At 42.9% G+C, this 18902-nt stretch overlaps 1 pseudogene; it reads right to left on the reverse strand.

Moving 5' to 3' along the window:
- Positions 1 to 928: 928 nt before the first annotated feature.
- LOC134221859 (adenylyl cyclase 78C-like) lies at positions 929 to 15096 on the reverse strand (annotated as a pseudogene).
- Between the last annotated feature and the right edge of the window lie 3806 nt (positions 15097 to 18902).

Raw genomic sequence — 18902 nt, forward strand, 5'->3', positions numbered from 1 at the left:
AGGTGGTCGAAGAATGGCTGGACAGTGGACACCGTACATGCTTTGGACTCCATAAGACGCTCCGATCGAACAGAGGTTCGCCGCCGTACCGAACTGACTGTGTATAAAACGCTCATTAGAACCTGTAGTCCTATACGCAAAAAAGACTTCGACAATGCTTGTGGAGGACCAATGCGCACTTGGAGTTCTCGAAAGTAAAGTGCTGCATACCATTTTTGATAGGGTGTGGTTGGCGGACGTTACGTGAAGGAGGCGAAATATGATGCATGATTCGTTGAGAAATCATAAAACTTTTTTTTACACGGATTTTCAAATTTTGAACTGAAAACTTTTTTTACACGGAACGCATCCCCCGTGTAAAAAAAGAATCGGGTGTACTAGAGTTGCATCAGCTGTTAGGAGAACCATCCTTCATTCACATCGCGAAAATCGGACGACTGCGGTGGGACGGGCACGTAGCTAGAATGTCGGACAGAAATGGTTCTCGACAACGATTCGACGGGAACAAGAAGGCGAGGTGTGTAGCGAGCAAGGTGGATCGACGACGTGCAGCCATGGGCCGAGTTGAATGGACAAGACTTTTATTTACTGCACAGACCACTCCGGCCTTAGTCTGAGCAAATAAATAAATAACATGCCGCACGACGGATTGCTGCTGGATTGAGTGGTCATCGGGAAACTGGGAAGAAATATGCATGCATTTTTTTTATCAGTTAAGTCGGCTCAGACGGCGCGTTCCCCTACGGATGGGAGATTTGTGCCTCGCCTTTTGGAGCCTTGATCATCATTTACCTGATCGGATGTGGAGAAGAAAGGAATCAAGGATCAAGGTGGGTAGGAAAGGGCAGGGAGAGGTTGGATTTGTGATAACAAGGAACCAAGTCCATCGCGAATTTATGTTTGGAAGAACAAGCATTTAGTCTGCAGGTCAAAAGATAGCCTTAGTTACCTGCAAGTGAAAAAAAAAGAGAGATGTTTAGTTCAGTAAATAGAACGAATTACAAGTAGTTGATGGAATGTTCTTGTTCTGTATAAATTATATAATACTATCTATACAACAACAGTAACATTCCATCATCTACTAAAAATAATTCGCAAGAACAAGAAAAGTAATAAATTTTTATTTACTTAATTGTAGGTTTAACAGACTTTTTCTGTACAAGCAAATCTGCATTCACTTTGTGGAACCCATAGTTCAAACGGAATTTTTGTTTTTCCAAAAGTTTCAAAGATGCATCATCGCTGCAACAGAACTACAATCTGTTACCCGTAGGTGTCATTTTTGATTGTTAATCGTTAATCGCGGAAAGTTTTTCCACAATCCAATTATAGCACACCTCGTTATTCGGGGAAAACCAAACGAACCCGAACCTCAAACCAGATCCCTCAAAGCTTGGGATGAATGAGGAACAAGGAGAAGACTAGAGACAACTATTCAAATCTCTAACAAGTGCATCTCTTAACGCAGGAGTAAATTGGCCGCTTTCAAGTCTTACTTGAAAACGCCACTTATTTTCACCACGCGCACTAGGATTCACAAGATAATGAGCCGCATCATCACTTGCATCACCACACCACGTGGCAGTAGTGTAACACAGTCACCAATAGCTTCAGCAATTGTAGACGGCAGAGATGACAAACCTTTTGAACTAGAAACTCCAGCCCCTACAGTCTGAGCCTCCTTGTTTATAAGATCACCAGTCTTTGTCGTCTCAACTACAGTTTCCTGCATTCCAGCCTTACAGGAATTATCGATGGTTGCCATACCGATTTGGTTCACAAGGTGATACAAAATTGCACTGTGATGTTAACACGATGGAATTCACCTAAAGAAAGAACGAGTGCTGCTTTCGTCAGTTTGTTCAAGCCTAGTGCTGCTGTTGTGTGCTGTTTAAAAAAAAAACGCATTGGTAATGAAGGCCTTAGCAATACATCAACTTTATAATGTAGTTACTGATTTGATAAAGTCTGCGTTGGTCCACCGATGCAGTCTAAACATACAATACAACAATTATACGATACAGTGTATCGTTTCAAGTCAATGTATAAATCGAAATATTTTCGACGATCGACAGCCATATAAACAATGACCAATATGAATATAGGATACAGAACAGAGAACACTGCAGGCACTCAGAGTGGAATGCAATGGTTTAGACACAGAGAGCCATGTAACGTGGATGTGTGTTAAACAACAAGCAACCTGATTGTTGCAAATTAACCCCACACAAAACAAAGTTTTTCTTTTGTTTGTCAATTAATTTCTTTGCTTTTTTAATACAGAATACTAGTCCGCATGTAGCTTGAACTATCCTACTACGATAATCTCAAAGAAGTTATTTAAAACAACTCTCTATGAAACAGTGAAGGTCCGTTTAGTACCAAAGGCATTTACAACCCAGGATTCATAAATTGAATTTCAATTAACTACACACTTTTATTCATTTTGAATAAACAGAAAGGTTGTGAACTGGAAGAGCCAAAAGATTTACTCGTGCATACAAGCAAGTTGAAGGGAGAGCTTCAGAGAGATAACACTTACCTGCTATTCTCAATTATGTAACGAGATGCGGATATCAACCGCTCATCTTATCACACCGGTGATAGTGGAGCTCAAATTCATGAGAACATCACTTAAAATACAATTAGGTGTATAAGTGCAAAATATGTACTGACAGTGCAGTAATACAATACGTATACAATATAAGTACATATAAGTACATATATTTCGAGAACACTCAATATTATTTTGAAAGCACTGTGACTCTTTTTAAAAGAAAGCTAAACGTTATTAAAAACACAACTGAATTGTGTATAATTAACTCCATAGTAAAAGAGCATTGGAAACGTACGTCCACTACCCACTACGTCCACTACCACATACTGTTCCTATATCAATATCAATTAGGCGATGCGCATATGAAATGCATTGATTTCTTACCCAATAATCAAGAAACATGAGAATAATTATGCTCGGCTCATGTAATTTTTAATTGAAAACAATTTGGTAACTTGAAAAATAAAATTTTCATCAAATTATAGAAGTATTTAGCTAAAAAACATCATTACCGCCATGCACCTATTCCAATACCATTCAAAAACAGTTAATCCTATGCCTGTACCTATATCAATAATACTGTTTCCAACATAAAATCTCCGTATATCCCAACATAATATGGGAACAGATACCCTTAAACTCCGCCTTTAGTCTGAGCAAATAAATAAATAACATGCCAAACGACGGATTGCTGCTGGCTTGAGTCCTCAAAGAGCTGGTCATCGGGAAACTGGGAAGAAATATGCATGAAATTAGGCTGCTGTTTATGTAAAAGTATTTGCTATATCTACTACAGTAAAGCACACGTGACGATTGGACAAATCAAGCATCCGAAAGATATTCAATTTTCAAAAAAAGAGCTAACCGCGGTGGAGGTTGGTACTCGGATTCTGATGGCTTTTTTGCTTATACGTGACCTTTAAGTGGTCTTGTTGTGTAGGGGTTATCACGCCTATCTAGAGAGTAGGAGGTTGATGGTTCGAGTCCCTCCAAGACACGTGGATTCTTTTTCGCAAAATTTTATATCAATTTGTCCATTCCGAAACACGTGCTGTGCATATGCACAGACAAAAGATCTATAACTAAAATAAATGTGGTCGAGTCAAGTACGAGACACTGAAGATGACCTTGCAGTTGAGGTTTAAATACGTGTATGTAAAAGTGATACATTTTGGTGGAATTAAATGGAATTGTACTAAACTCGTCTTATGACAGGAAAAAACAATGATTTTTTCGCTAGTGCAAAAAATGCTAGATATTTAAAGATTAGAATAAAGGATTTGAATCGAAAATAAGGGATCAAAATTCATTACTAAACTAAGTATATGTACCCGGCTATTCTCGGGATTCATTCATTTATTTAGTTAACATCTAAACAGATAACACTGAATCAACAATTTGACGCCACAATGCACGGTTCGAGGCCGCATCTCTCCATCCTCGGATACGCCCCACGCTCGCCAAGTCATTTTGCACCTGGTCTGCCCATCTCGCTCGCTGCGCTCCACGCCGTCTCGTACTTGCCGGATCGGAAGCGAACACCATCTTTGCAGGATTGCTGTCCGGCATTCTTGCAACATGTCCTGCCCATCGTATCCTTCCGGCTTTAGCTACCTTCTGGATTTGCCGTACAGCTGGGCGAGCTCGTGGTTCATTCTTCGCCGCCACACACCGTCTTCTTGCACACCGCCAAAGATGGTCCTAAGCACCCGTCTCTCGAATACCTGAGTGCTTGCAAGTCCTCCTCGAGCATTGTCCATGTTTCATGTCCGTAGAGGACAACCGGTCTTATAAGCGTCTTGTACATGATACATTTGGTGCGGTGGCGAATCTTTTCGACCGCAGTTTCTTCTGGAGCCCGTAGTAGGCCCGACTTCCACAGATGATGCGCCTTCTTATTTCACGACTAACATTGTTAGCAGGGATCCGAGGTAGACGAATTCCTCTACCACCTCGAAGGTATCCCCGTCTATCGTAACACTGGGCCCTGTCGCGCTCGGTTCCGCCCACAAGCCTGTACTTTGTCTTTGATGAATTCACCACCAGTCCAACTTTTGTTGCTTCACGTTTCAGGCGGGTGTACAATTCTGCCACCTTTGCAAATGTTCGGCCGACAATGTCCATGTCATACGCGAAGCAAATAAATTGACTGGATCTGTTGAAAATCGTACCCCGGCTGTTACACCCGGCTCTCCGCATGACACCTTCTAGCGCAATGTTGAACAACAGGCACGAAAGTCCATCACCTTGTCTTAGTCGCCGGCGCGATTCGAACGAACTGGAGTGTTCGCCCGAAATCTTCACACAGTTTTGCACACCATCCACCGTTGCTTTGATCAGTCTGATGGCTTCCCAGGAAGCTGTTCTCAAATCCATAATTGTCCATAGCTCTACGCGGTCTATACTGTCGTATGCCGCCTTGAAATCAACGAACAGATGGTGCGTTGGGATCTGATATTCACGGCATTTTTGAAGGATTTGCCGTACAGTAAAGATCTGGTCCGTTGTCGAGCGGCCGTCAACGAAGCCGGCTTGATAACTTCCCACGAACTCGTTCACTAATGGTGACAGACGACGGAAGATGATCTGGGATATCATTTTGTAGGCGGCATTAAGGATGGTGATCGCTCGAAAGTTCTCACACTCCAGTTTGTCGCCTTTCTTGTAGATGGGGCATATAACCCTTCCTTCCACTCCTCCGGTAGCTGTTCAGTTTCCCAGATTCTGACTATCAGTTTGTGTTTGGCAAGTGGCCAGTTTTTCCGGTCCCATCTTGATCAGCTCAGCTCCGATACCATCCTTACCAGCTGCTTTATAGGTCTTTAGCTGATGGCATCCTTAACTTCCCTCAAGGTGGGGGCTGGTTGGCTTCCATCGTCCGCTGAACTGACGTAGTCATATCCTCCGCTGCCTTGACTTTCACTGCCTGTACTCTCAGCGCCATTCAGATGTTCCTCGTAGTGCTGCTTCCACCTTTCGATCACCCACGTTCGTCCGTCAAGATGCTCCCATCCTTATCCCGGCACATTTCGGCTCGCGGCACGAAACCTTTGCGGGATGCGTTGAGCTTCTGATAGAACATGCGTGTATCTTGAGAACGGCACAGCTGTTCCATCTCCTCGCACTCCGCTTCTTCCAGGCGGCGTTTCTTCTCCTGAAAAAGGCGGGTCTGCTGTCTCCGCTTCCGTCTATAACGTTCCACGTTCTGCCGGGTACCTTGCTGCAGCGCGACCGCCCGCGCTGCGTCCTTCTCCTCCAGAATCTGTCTGCACTCTTCGTCGAACCAATCGTTCCGTCGACTTCGACCCATATACCCGACGTTGTTCTCCGCTGCGTCGTTAATGGCTGCTTTGACTGTATTCCAGCAGTCCTCAAGAGGGGCCCCATCGAGCTTACCCTCTTCCGGCAACGCTGCCTCGAGATGCTGCGCGTATGCAGTGGCGACATCAGGTTGCTTCAGTCGCTCTAGGTCGTACCGCGGCGGTCGTCGGTACCGAACATTGTTGATGACGGATAGTTTTGGGCGCAGTTTAACCATCACCAGATAGTGGTCAGAGTCGATGTTAGCGCCACGATATGTCCTAACGTCGATAATGTCGGAGAAGTGCCGACCATCAATCAGAACGTGGTCGATTTGTGATTCTGTCTGCAGTGGTGATCTCCAGGTGTACCGATACGGGAGGCTGTGTTGGAAGTAGGTGCTGCGAATGGCCATATTCTTGGAGGCGGCGAAATCAATTAGTCGTAGGCCGTTTTCGTTCGTCAGCCGGTGAGCGCTGAACTTTCCAATAGTCGGTCTAAACTCCTCCTCTTGGCTAACCTGAGCCTTTAAATCTCCTATGATGATTTTGTCGTCGTGGCTTGGGCAGCTGGCGTACTCACATTCCACGCGTAGAATGCGTCCTTATCATCATCAATTAGTGCTTCCGAGTGTGGGCTATTGACGTTGATTATGCTGAAGTTGAAGAACCGGCCTTTGATCCTCAATCTGCACATTCTTCCATTGATCGACCACCACTTGATCACACGCCTTTGCATATCGCCCATCATTATAAAAGCTGCTCTCAGCTCGTGTGTTGCTGCAGCTCTCGTAGATGGTATGATTACCTCTAAACGTTCGCACCATTGATCCCTTCCAAGTTCCAACAAACCTTCTGCAGCGCTACGATGCCGAATCCACGGTCCTTGAGCACATCGGCGAGTATACGTGTGCTCCCGATGAAGTTGAGAGATTTGCAGTTCCACGAACCGAGTTTCCAATCGCTAGTCCCTTTTCGTCGCAGTGGTCTTCGCCGATGGTTCCGGTCCGTACTCTCTTGTTGATTGTTCGTTGCTTATGATTTTTAAAGGCTGGCTTGCAGGGCCTGACACCAAACCCCCTAAATTTCCGGAGGACCATTCCTCCTTATTTCCGGTGGACCATGGTGCACAGTTTCACTTAGAGTCCCTCGCTGGCACTAGGACGATGATCAGCCGCCCCTAACATGGAGAACAGACGCTGTTGTGAGCCGATCCTGACATGGAGAACAGACGCTCAATAAGATTTGCACCTCCGGAGAGGAGCAAACCCCCCCTTCCTGTGAGCATACGACCATAGTTCCCACTGGGGTTGGTTACCTGATCTTCCCTAAGGTTGCTCGTATCCCGGCCAGCACCGCGGGGAGGTAGGGATAGGAGTTGCTGGGTAAGAGGCTAAGGACCGCGAGATGGGGTCTATTTTATTCCTTCAGGTACGCGAAGTACCAATGGTACGCTTTACCCAGCGTTTGCCTCGGGATTATACAATTGAAATATCCAATGCTTCAGCTTATTATAGCCCTGAGTTGCACGTAAGATAGATCAATACAAACATTCAATTCTATGTGCTCAATGTGATCGGTTTTTAATATGGTAGTTGTTCCGATTTAGGCTTTGTGTCCTACTTAGTGTTAGGCGATATGACAAGTGCAAGATTGAGCACGTTCGTTATAGGACGCAGAATAATCGAGAAATCCGGGTTTGTGATTAAATAAATCGTCAATCTTATGAACACTCAGATGTAAATACAGTGAACTCTCCCTTACTCGATATTGAAGGGACCATCGAGTTAGGGAGGTATGGAGATAGGGAACACCATTTATATTTGGCCGAATGCCGTTTAGCCGAATAGTTAAATTTGTTTCCTTATTAAGTGAAGTAAGAAGAGAGATTTTCGAAGTGCATGTTGAACAGCGAGAACTGAGAAGTGGGAAATGAGATTTTCGATATGAGTACAGAGTAGTGAGAAGTGAGATTTGAGAAGTGAGAAGTGAGAATTGAGTAGTGAGAAGTATGCAGTAACATCAGGGTAGTGGAAAGTGAGAAATGAGAAGTGAGAAGAAAGTGGTGAGAAGTGAGTTGTGATAGTTGCGAAGTGAGAAGAAGGATGTGAGTAGTGAGAAAAACAGAAGCAAGGGGTGAGAAGGAGAGATGATAATTATGAGGTGAGAAGCGAGATGTTAAGTAGTGAGAAGTGAGTGGAGAGATATAAGGCAGGAGAAGGAAGACAGAAGAAGGAAGAGAAAAAGAAAGAAGGAAAAAGAAAGAATATCGTTTCTCATTTCTTGTTTCTCGGTCCTCACTTCTCATTTGTTACTACTCCCTTCCCACAACTTACTTCTCACTCCTCATTTCTCATTTTTTACTCCTCACTACTTATTTCATACTTCTATCTTCGCACATTTCGCTTCTTATCTCCCTTTTCCCACTATTCACTTTTCACTATTAATTTCTCATCTCTCACTTCGCACATTTCATTTCTCAGATCTCATTTTTCACTTCTTACTTCTCACTTATAACTTCTTATATCTCACTTCTGACTTCTCATTTCTCACTCATCACTTTTCATTTCTAACTTTTCATTTCTCACTTTTCCCTTCGACATTTTCACATCTCACACTTCGTACTTTTAACTTTTTACTTCTCACCTCTCATTTCTCACTTCCCACTACTCAACTCTCACTTCTTACTTCACATTTCTCACTCAACACTTCTCACTTTCAACTTTTCATTTCTAACTTTTCACTTCTCACATATAACTTCATATATCTTACTTCTGACTTCTCATTTCTCACTTATCACATTTCACTTCTAACTTCTAACTTTAAATTTCTCACTTCTCCTTTCACACTTTTCACTTCTCATAACTCTCTTCGCACTCCGAAGTGAAAATTGTAAAATAAGAAGTCAGATATAAGGAGTAGGAAGTGAAAAATACAAAGTGAGAAGTAAGCACACTTCTCACTTTGTATTTTTCTCTTCCTACTACTTATATCTGACTTCTTATTTTACAATTCTCACTTCTCATTTCTAACTTCTCATTTTCCACTTTTCACTTTTAATTTCTCACTTCTAACTTTTCCTCTCTCACTTCTTATATCGCACGTCTTATATCTCATGTCTCATATCTCATTTCTCATTCTTCACTTCTAACTTCTTATTTCTCATATCTCATTTCTCACTTGTCGCTTATCACTTTTCACTTCTAACTTCTAACTATGTCGTGCATGTACTGTTTCTGACAACATCGAGTTAGCGAGATGAAAAAGCTTTTGAAGATTACTTTGACTTAGGGCCGATTTCTTCACCTCCGCTTAGTGCTTAAACCAGGTTTAAGCGTATGGGTAAGCACCGCTTAAGAGTTAAGCGGAGGTGAAGAAATTGGCCCTTAGAGAATATTGATTAAGAGAGATAACGGCCTACGGAGGGAACGCAGTATGCTAGATTCAAGGGACTTTGAATTTCATCGAGTTAGGGAAAATATCAAGTTACAGAATATCGAGTTAGGGAGAGTTCACTGTATGTACATTATGTGGAAGAACGATCGCACGACCATCCGATATATTTTGCTCTGCTTTATGCGGACGATAAATAAATTGAGGTTGTGCGCGCTTGGTCGTATTTGAGGTTAGGTTAGGTTCTATAGAAAGGAAAGTGAGAAGAATATTTGGAATGTGCATAATTATATCCCATCCCGGTTTAGCGGTCCGATAACTGCAAAACTGTTGCAACTATCGAATTGCAGTTAAAAAGCATTGCAGTTAAATGACTTGCAGTTATCGAACGTCTACTGTACTCGGTTTTTTGTAGCAACGAGAGTCGGACTAACACTTCTTCCTTCCTATATGACCGTAAGGACGTTGCCAGCTCCTTTCTTGACTGAAAATATTTGAGCTTCCGAAACGTGAACATTGAGAATGGGTAGCTAATTCCAAGCCCTATTTAATTGGTTCTCTGTACGATTCCGCAGGTTCTAGTCAATCACGGAGTAGCAACTACGAATTGTACCGTCATGCTGCTGTTTTAGGTGATTTGACAAAATGCCGTTTGGTTTATTACTTCGAATATGTTTAAAAATGTAGTTTTGGAGTGAATATTACATGAATTCTTTCTTCATTTCGCTTTCTTGTTTATTTTTTCTATTTCTTACTTATTTATTTTATTTTATTCAGACTAAGGCCGAAGTGGCCTGTGCGGTATATAAGAGTCTTCTCCATTCGGCTCGGTCCATGGCTACACGTCGCCAACCACGCAGTCTACGGAGGGTCCGCAAGTCATCTTCCACCTGATCGATCCACCTTGCCCTGCTGCGCACCTCGCCTTCTTGTGCCCGTCGGATCGTTGTCGAGAACCATTTTCACCGGGTTACTGTCCGACATTCTGGCTACGTGCCCGGCCCATCGCAGTCGTCCGATTTTCGCGGTGTGAACGATGGATGGTTCTCCCAACAGCTGATGCAATTCGTGGTTCATTCGCCTCCTCCACGTACCGTCCGCCATCTGCACCCCACCATAGATGGTACGCAGCACTTTCCTTTCGAAAACTCCAAGTGCGCGTTGGTCCTCCACGAGCATCGTCCAGGTCTCGTGTCCGTAGAGGACTACCGGTCTAATGAGCGTTTTGTAGATTGTCAGTTTGGTACGGCGGCGAACTCTATTCGATCGGAGCGTCTTGCGGAGTCCAAAAGTACGTACGATTTCCAGCCACTATGCGTCTCCGAATTTCTCTGCTGGTGTCAATTTCGGCAGTCACCAGTGAGCCCAAGTACAAATTCTTCTACCACCTCGATTTCGTCACCACCGATGCAAACTCGCGGTGGGTGGCTCTACATTGTCTTCTCTTGAACCTCTTCCTATCCTAGAAATATTCCTTACTTAATCGTTCGGTTACGTGCCTTGGATTTGGTTGGTTGGTTAGTTTGGGTTTGGTTGGATTGGTTTGGATTGGTTGGATTAGTTTGGATTGGATTTGGATTGAATTTGGATTGATTTGGATTGATTTGGTTTGGTTGGATTGGTTTGGTTGGTTGGATTTGGATTGGTTTGGATTGGTTTGGTTGGTTGGATTGGTTGGTTGGTTGGAATGGTTCGATTTGGATTGGTTGTTTTGGTTTGGATTGGTTTGATTTGGATTGGTTGGATTGGTTTTAATTGGTTTTAATTGGATTTGGTTGGTTTGGTTGGTTTGGATTAGTTTGGTTTAGTTTGGATTGGTTTGGTTGGTTTGGTTGGTTGGATTGGTTTGGATGGTTGGGTTTGGATTTGGGATTGGTTTGGATTGGGTTTGGTTGGTTTGGATTGGTTTGGTTGGTTGGTTGGTTTGGATTGGTTGGATTGGTTGGTTGGTTTGGTTGGTTTGGTTGGTTTGGATTGGTTGGATTGGTTTGGATTGGATTTGGATTGGTTGGATTGGTTGGATTGGTTGGATTGGATTTGGATTGGTTTGGATTGGTTTGGTTTGGTTGGATTTGGATTGATTTGGATTTAGTTTGGGTTGGTTTGGTTGGTTTGGTTGGTTGGATTGGTTGGATTGGTTGGATTGGTTTGGTTGGATTGGTTGGATTGGTTTGGAATGGAATTGGATTGGATTTGGTTGGTTTGGGTTGGTTTGGTTGGTTGGATTGGTTTGGTTTGGTTTGGATTGGTTTGGTTGGTTTGGATTGGTTTGGATTGGTTTGATTGGTTGGATTGGTTTGGATTGGTTTGGTTGGTTTGGGATTTGGTTTGGATTGGTTTGGATTGGTTTGGGTTGGTTTAGGGTTGGTTTGATTGGTTTGGTTGTTGGTTGGATTGGGATTTGGATTGGTTTGGTTGGTTTGGTTGGTTTGGATTGGGTTTGGATTGGTTGGTTTCGATTTTGGTTTGGATTGGTTTGGTTGGATTAGGTTGGTTTGGTTGGTTTGGATTCCGTTTGGATTGGTTTGGATCGGTTTGGTTCGGTTTGGATTGGTTTGGATTCGATTTGGATTGGTTTGGATTGGTTTGGTTGGTTTGGATTGGTTTGGATTGGTTTGGATTGGTTTGGTTGGTTTGGTTGGATTTGAGTTGGTTTGGATTGGATTTGGTTGGTTTGGATTGGATTTGGGTTGGTTTGGATTGGTTTGGATTGGTTTGGATTGGTTGGGTTGGTTTGGTTGGATTTGGATTGGTTGGATTGGTTTGGATTGGTTTGGGTTGATTTGGGTTCAATTTGGTTGGTTGGATTGGATTTGGTTGGTTTGGATTGGTTGGTTTGGATTGGTTTGGATTGGATTTTGGATTGGTTTGGTTGGTTTGGTTGGTTGGAATGGTTTGGTTCGGTTTGGTTGGTTTGTTTGGTTTGGATTGGTTGATTTGGATTGGTTTGGATTGGTTTTTAATTGGTTTAGTTGGTTTGGTTGGTTTGGGTTGGTTTGGATTGGTTTGGGATTGGTTTGGTTGGTTTGGTTGGTTTGGTTTGGTTTGGTTGGTTTGGTTGGATTTGAGTTGGTTTGGATTGGTTGGATTGGTTTGGTTGGTTTGGTTTGGATTGGTTGGTTGGTTCGGTTGGTTTGGATTGGTTGGATCGGTTGGTTCAGTTTGGTTGGTGGATTGGACTTGGTTTGGATTGGTGTTGGTTTGGATTATGGATTGATGATTGATTGGATTGTTGGATTGAATTTGAATTGGATTATTTGGATTGGGTTTGATTCATTGGATTGGATTTGATTGGATTTGGATGAATTTGAATTGGATTGATTTGGTTGGTTTGGATTATTTGATTGGATTTGATTGAATCGAGGTGATCCCTAAACATGCACAACGGATGGCACATCGTTTGACATTTAAGCTATACAAATCCCATGAATAAAATTCATACCTTGTTTCCCGAGCGCAAATTGGACGCCACCATGAGGTCGCCCTACCGTTTTTATCTTCTCGACTCGTTTTGAATCGCTTCCTCCTCCAATCAGCTAGTCGAAGTCGAAATAATCTGTTCAAATTGTATGCAGCCTTCCATTCTCAATGTCCTCCGAGTAAAAATCCTGAAGTTTGGAATTCGACGCAACATGACACCGCAGTTCATGCATCTGAGCGGTACAGTTCGCTGGCCCGTTCCTCCGAAAGATAATACAACGCCAGTGATCCGGGCAGAATGTTTTTGATCAAGAGGTCATGTCCAGATGGCGATTCGACTTCATGTTGACAGTTCCTTTTCTGCCTGTTCCTCAGATGAAGTCAATCGAGAGGTAACTTCCACCAGGCGGGCGTGATAGGTGACCATGGTTAGAACACGCCGACCAGCAGAATCACTCATCTGGGCGTGGGCCGGCATTTCACTGGCTTGCATGTACTGGACGTCCGTAACCGCTGGAATACTTTCTTGAACGAGAAGGATGAGAATCGAGTAACACGCGACCATGGTGAGGGCCATGAAGGTTTGACGAGGTAGTAGAGCTTGAGGGCTGTGGCAAGGGAGATGAAATGAACCCAGGTGAAACCGTAGTCCGGATGGACACGCCAAACTTGAGTGACACTATCGACTGCTGTAGATATCCGTGTAAAGTGATTGAAATCATATCAGGAATAGGATCATCGAGAGGTATTGATAGAATAATTTGCTAACCTTGAGAGCTGATGATGGGAGAGAGCCGAGGGATTTGCAGTCTTGCTCATCAAGATCCTTGCTTTTGTTCTGTTCAGCGAGCAAAGTGTCCAGATCCAAGGTTGACGGTTTTGGTGTGAGTTGAAATCACATTTTGCGTGATTGCCGCCGTTACAGAGATTGGTAGTTGGAGCCCTGTTTGCATTTATCTGAAGATATGCAACAGCCGGTTCTTTATTATGGTTTGTGATAGTGATGGTCGATTCATCAAGATCGCCAGACCTAACCCATCGAACTAGACTCTCCGACATAAGGATGATCGTTTGCTACAAACGAATATTGTTCGCCGTTTGCGATCATGCACCATGAGGAAGAACTTTTCTGCAAAATGTTAGCGTAAGAAAACTCTTCAGCCATAACCAAACCCACAGCCAATCGTCAGTATAAAAGTCGTACTGAAGGGAAACGATGGGTACGGTGCATTTGGGGATAATCACAGCAAGCAAGTACGAGAAAATCCAAACAAAACGAAGATACGCATAGCATGTTAGAGCGAGGTATATCTTCTGAGCGTGGCAGATGTCTCCTCCTGTGACGAATCCTTGAATTGAAGCGTCCAGCGTAATGTGATATTCCTCCGCATTTGTTTGTTAGAGTTGATCTGAATATTTTGATCGATGATATCGTCCATTCTTCCTGTCGAAGGAATCGTGTCCTCCGTGTCGTAGTTGTTTGTCCCGGAAGACTTTGACTGCGTTGACTTAACATGGTTCAAATTATTCGAATGGAATCTCCGGTGTCCAGTCTGGTTGTTTCGTCTCGTGTATTGTCGATTTGAACGTCTTTGCGATATGATTATTGTTAGTGGTTCCGCTGAAGCAACACTAGCTCTTTGAATCCTTGATTTCCGCGTCGTTAATCCTTGTTATAGCTTTTTTGCCAAACTGCAGCGTACTCCATACGGTTCATCAGTTCTTTTCCTCGGCCGTAGCGGTTCGGTCCGCTAATTAGATATAGCTTGATGTTCATCATCTTAAGATGGCCGTCACGACTTGCCCATTTCCCGGCTCAACCTCACACGTATTTTCGTTCAAACAATTCGAATGTGGCTTCCGATATGTGTACCCGTCCAGAACTCCTCCAGATTCCATTATGGTTGGGAATTATCACATCGTTCGGACCACACAAAATGCCACTTCTTTTTCACATGCTTACACCACATTACCGAGCGCGCATTACCAATTCGCATATCTAGGGTCAACCTGAAGAATAAATCACGGATAATTAACTTTCCATATTGGAAACAAAACTTCAATCGCAACTAACTTACCAATATCGTTTGAACCGACGTCCTTGATCGTCCTTGATCATGTGTAGTCCCGTCCACGCTTACATACCCGCGCTGGTCGGGACAGCTTTTTCCAACTGGCTATCGAACATCGACACGGTTAGTAACTAATCCCCAATAGTTTGATCGCCTAGTGATTATCCTCGGCGATCTTGTCAACTGCGCAAACAGATCGTTCAACACCTTTCACCAACTGCTGGGCTGATGTTTTACGCTGGCCCGCTCGGTGTGAACCTTGATGTCGCAACAGAATACCTACGTTGTATTCCATGTGGTATGTGAGGCCTGCTGGACTGTGTCCACCTGGGGAACTCTCCGGAGATTTAGACATTTCTTACGGATGTCGCATTGTTGAGCTGAACATCGGAGAGTACTCGCAATGAACGAGGGGATGTTAAAGTTGTGTAGATACATTTTATTCAAATCCATGATTTTCAAAATGGGTCTGACAATACCCAATCATGGCTAACTCGTAGTCATTCGTGTAAGGACAAATTATAGGAAGCATTTGATGAAACATTCAGAAGATAATACAAGTTGAGAGTCTGCATGACAAGCTCAAAAGAAGAGTCATGTACAAGCTTGGAAGAGTAGCGTGCTAAATCCTTCTTTTCAAACGATAAACGAATACTCGCTTGATTTAACTGATCTCAAATTTAGTTACTTCAGATGCGTTTAGATCTTCATTGATCGCATAAATCGCATAAAAAAAGTCTTACATCTTAATCAGGGGAATTCCTTCTCATTTTGTTACAGAAAATTTCTGAATTAGACTAAGGGAGAGACAAACATTTATTTGAACATTTATGAAATTAGGAAAAGGCGCAGTTTAGCACAAAATAATACACAATGCATACACAGACATCGTCCCAATTTAGTCAATTGGTTGGTCTAGATCGGTTGGATATCGACATAGAAGTATGCTTATTCAAAAGATTTACAGTTTTTCTCGATTTACACGTACGTACAGAGCAATTGAAGAGTTTCGTCCGAGTTCGCTATTAGAGTACAAAGGGACTTGAACATACAAAGACAAGAGGCATCTCTGATGCTCCACAGTCGAAGAATAATTCATCTATATCCTGCTCTGAAAAGGTTATTTCGCATCGATTTCAAGTCACCCAAATTACTTGAAAGTTTTTTGAAGACGACATCAACGAATCATACCTTTATGATTTGTCAGTTCTGCGATCCAAGAATCAGTTAAGGTTTTGCTTGCCGACATGTTCGATGAATAGCCGTATGATTCTGCTAAAGATGTTCTATTGGGTTTATGCCCATGAGGCAGCAACCAAACAGCTGAAGTCCAACTACAACAAGCTAGGTAGAAATATGCCGGAACAGTAGACCGTCGTAATTGCCTAGATAGAATGCAACTGCCAACGATGGAGCATACCATCAACTCATTCCGACGATCTACTTGTACCGGAAGGGAGACAACCAAAAGGTTGAATACTCGAGAATGCACTCTGGGGATTCTGGTAATTCTGAAGGAAAACCGAGGAACCTGAGAGTTGAAGAGACCGACGAAGATCAGAAGCATGAAAGGATGAACTGTAAATCGCCTGGTGATGAGTGTTATTAATAGGAGCTGATAAGCCGGAAACCACATGTAATAAACTACTCCAACATAATCGAGACTCATGTGGTTTGTCGGAAAACATTCGAGACATCTAGAGAACAAGTACATAGTGCACTGACACAATGAATGTGAGCATTATCAGACGAAAAAAACCAATGAAGAAGGCTAAAATTCCACCACCCGCAAGGCATTATTGACCGACAGTGGTTGTAAAAATACCGCGTGGGTTCCCATTTCCCACTCTCCAGATAGGCGATAGGAAGAAAAAGTAGGATGTTTATCTTTTTCAAGACTGTTTTTTATTAAATAGTTTATGGGCGCAGTCAGGGAAAACTAAATTATGAGGAAGATATTATATGCAATTAATTGCATATTATTCGGCAACTCGACCGTACGAAAACCATTTTTTTGTTAAATATCTGTAAGGCGCATGCACAGCATATGTGTTTCTGAAATGGACACAAATTGATATAAAGTTGCGAAAAAGAATCACAGCGTCTTGAGGGACTCGAACCCTCAACCTCTACTTCCCTAGATGAGGCGTGATAACCCTACACACACAAGACATTTAAAAGGTCACGTTTGGGGAACATCAAAGTCCAGTACCAACCTCACACGCGGTTAGCTCTTTTTTTTGCAAATTGAATATCTTTTGGATGTCTTGATTTGTCCAATCTCCCACATGTTTACTATTGTTATACCAATGTCAAGCGATGCACATTGTTTGATAAACGAGAGGATCGCACATGCCCCCAGGAACGTCTGGCGGGACGATAATAGTCACGAATTAATCGCACTCTGCTGTGCCAAAGGCCTTGCTTAGCTAAAGCATTTGATGAGTTTGATTAGCCTTAACGTAAGCGGTCGCTGATTACTCAGACGACTAATGACGGTGAAAGACCGACACTTGATTCACAATTAATTGCATATTATTCGGCAACTCGGCCGTCGAAAACATTTTTGTTAGAATATCTGGTGTGCATATGACAGCATATGTTTCGAATGGACAAATTGATATGAAATTTGCGAAAAGTCCACGTGTCTTGGAGGGACTCAACCTCAACTCCTACTCTCAGATAGGGTGATAACCCCACAACAAGACCACTTAAAGGTCACGTTTGCGGAAAAGCCATCAGAATCGAGTACCAACCTCCACCGCGTTAGCTCTTTTTTGCAAATTGAATACTCTTTGATGTGATTTGTCCAATCTCACTATGTGCTTCCTTTGTATACCCACAGCCAAGAGTGACATTGTTTATTAAACGGAGGATCGCCTCCAGCCCCCAGGTTCTGGGCGGGACGATAAGAATGCGAATTCAATCGCACTCTGCTGTGCCAAAGGCTTGTCTTGCTAAAGCATTTGATGAGTTTGATTGCCTAGCGTAGTGGTCGCGTGTACTCAGACGACTAATGACGGTGAAAGACCGACATGATTACAATTAATTGATATTTTCGGCAACTCGGCCGTACGAAACCATTTTTGTTAAATATCTTGGCTGTGCATATGCAGCATATGTTTCAAATGGACAAATTGATATGAAATTTGCGAAAAGAATCACGTGTCTTGGAGGACTCGAACCCTCAACCTCCTACTTCTAGATAGGCGTGAACCCCTACCAAAAGACCATAAAGGTCACGTTTGCGGAAAGCCATCAGAATCCGAGTACCAATCTACACCGCGGCTAGCCCTTTTTTTGCAAATTGAATATCTTCGATGCTTGATTTGTCCAATCTCCACATGTGCTTTTATTGTATACCCACAGCCAAGCGAGTGCACATTGTTTATTAAACGAGAGATCGCACTCCATGCCCCAGGAACCGTCTGGGAGGAGATATAGAATGCGAATTCAATCGACTCTGTGATGCCAAAGGCTTGCTTGCTAAAGCATTTGATGAGTTTGATTGCTTAACGTAAGCGTGCAGTGTACTCAGACGACTAATGACGGTGAAAGACCGACACTTGATTACAATTAATTGCATATTATTCGGCAACTTAATGTACCGAAAACCATTTTTTGTTAATATCTCTGTTTAATAAACAATGCACTCGCTTGGCTGTGGGTATACAATAAAGACATGTGGAGATTGGAAAATAAGCTATCCGAAAGATATTCAATTTGCAAAAAAAAAAAAAAAGAGCTAACCGCGGTGGAGGTTGGTACTGGATTCTGATGGCTTTTCCGCAAACGTGACCTTTAAGTGGTCTTGTTGTAGGGTTATCACGCCTATCTAGAGAGTAGAGGTTGAGGGTGAGTCCCTCCAAGACACGTGGATTCTTTTTCGCAATTACATCAATTTGTCCATTTCGAAAACATATGCTGTGCATATGCACAGATATTTAACAAAAAATGGTTTCTCATCGGCCGAGTTGCCGAATAATATGCAATTAATTGTAATCAGCGTCGGCTTTCACCGTCATTGATCGTCTGAGTACACGCGACCGCTTACGTTAAGGCAATCAAACTTCAAATGCTTTAGCATAGCAAATTTGAGCTATGAGAGTGCGATTGAATTGCATTCTATATCGTCCCCCGACAGTTCCTGGGGGCATGGAG

This window comes from Armigeres subalbatus, chromosome 3, assembly GCF_024139115.2.
Source record: "Armigeres subalbatus isolate Guangzhou_Male chromosome 3, GZ_Asu_2, whole genome shotgun sequence".
NCBI lineage: Eukaryota > Metazoa > Arthropoda > Insecta > Diptera > Culicidae > Armigeres > Armigeres subalbatus.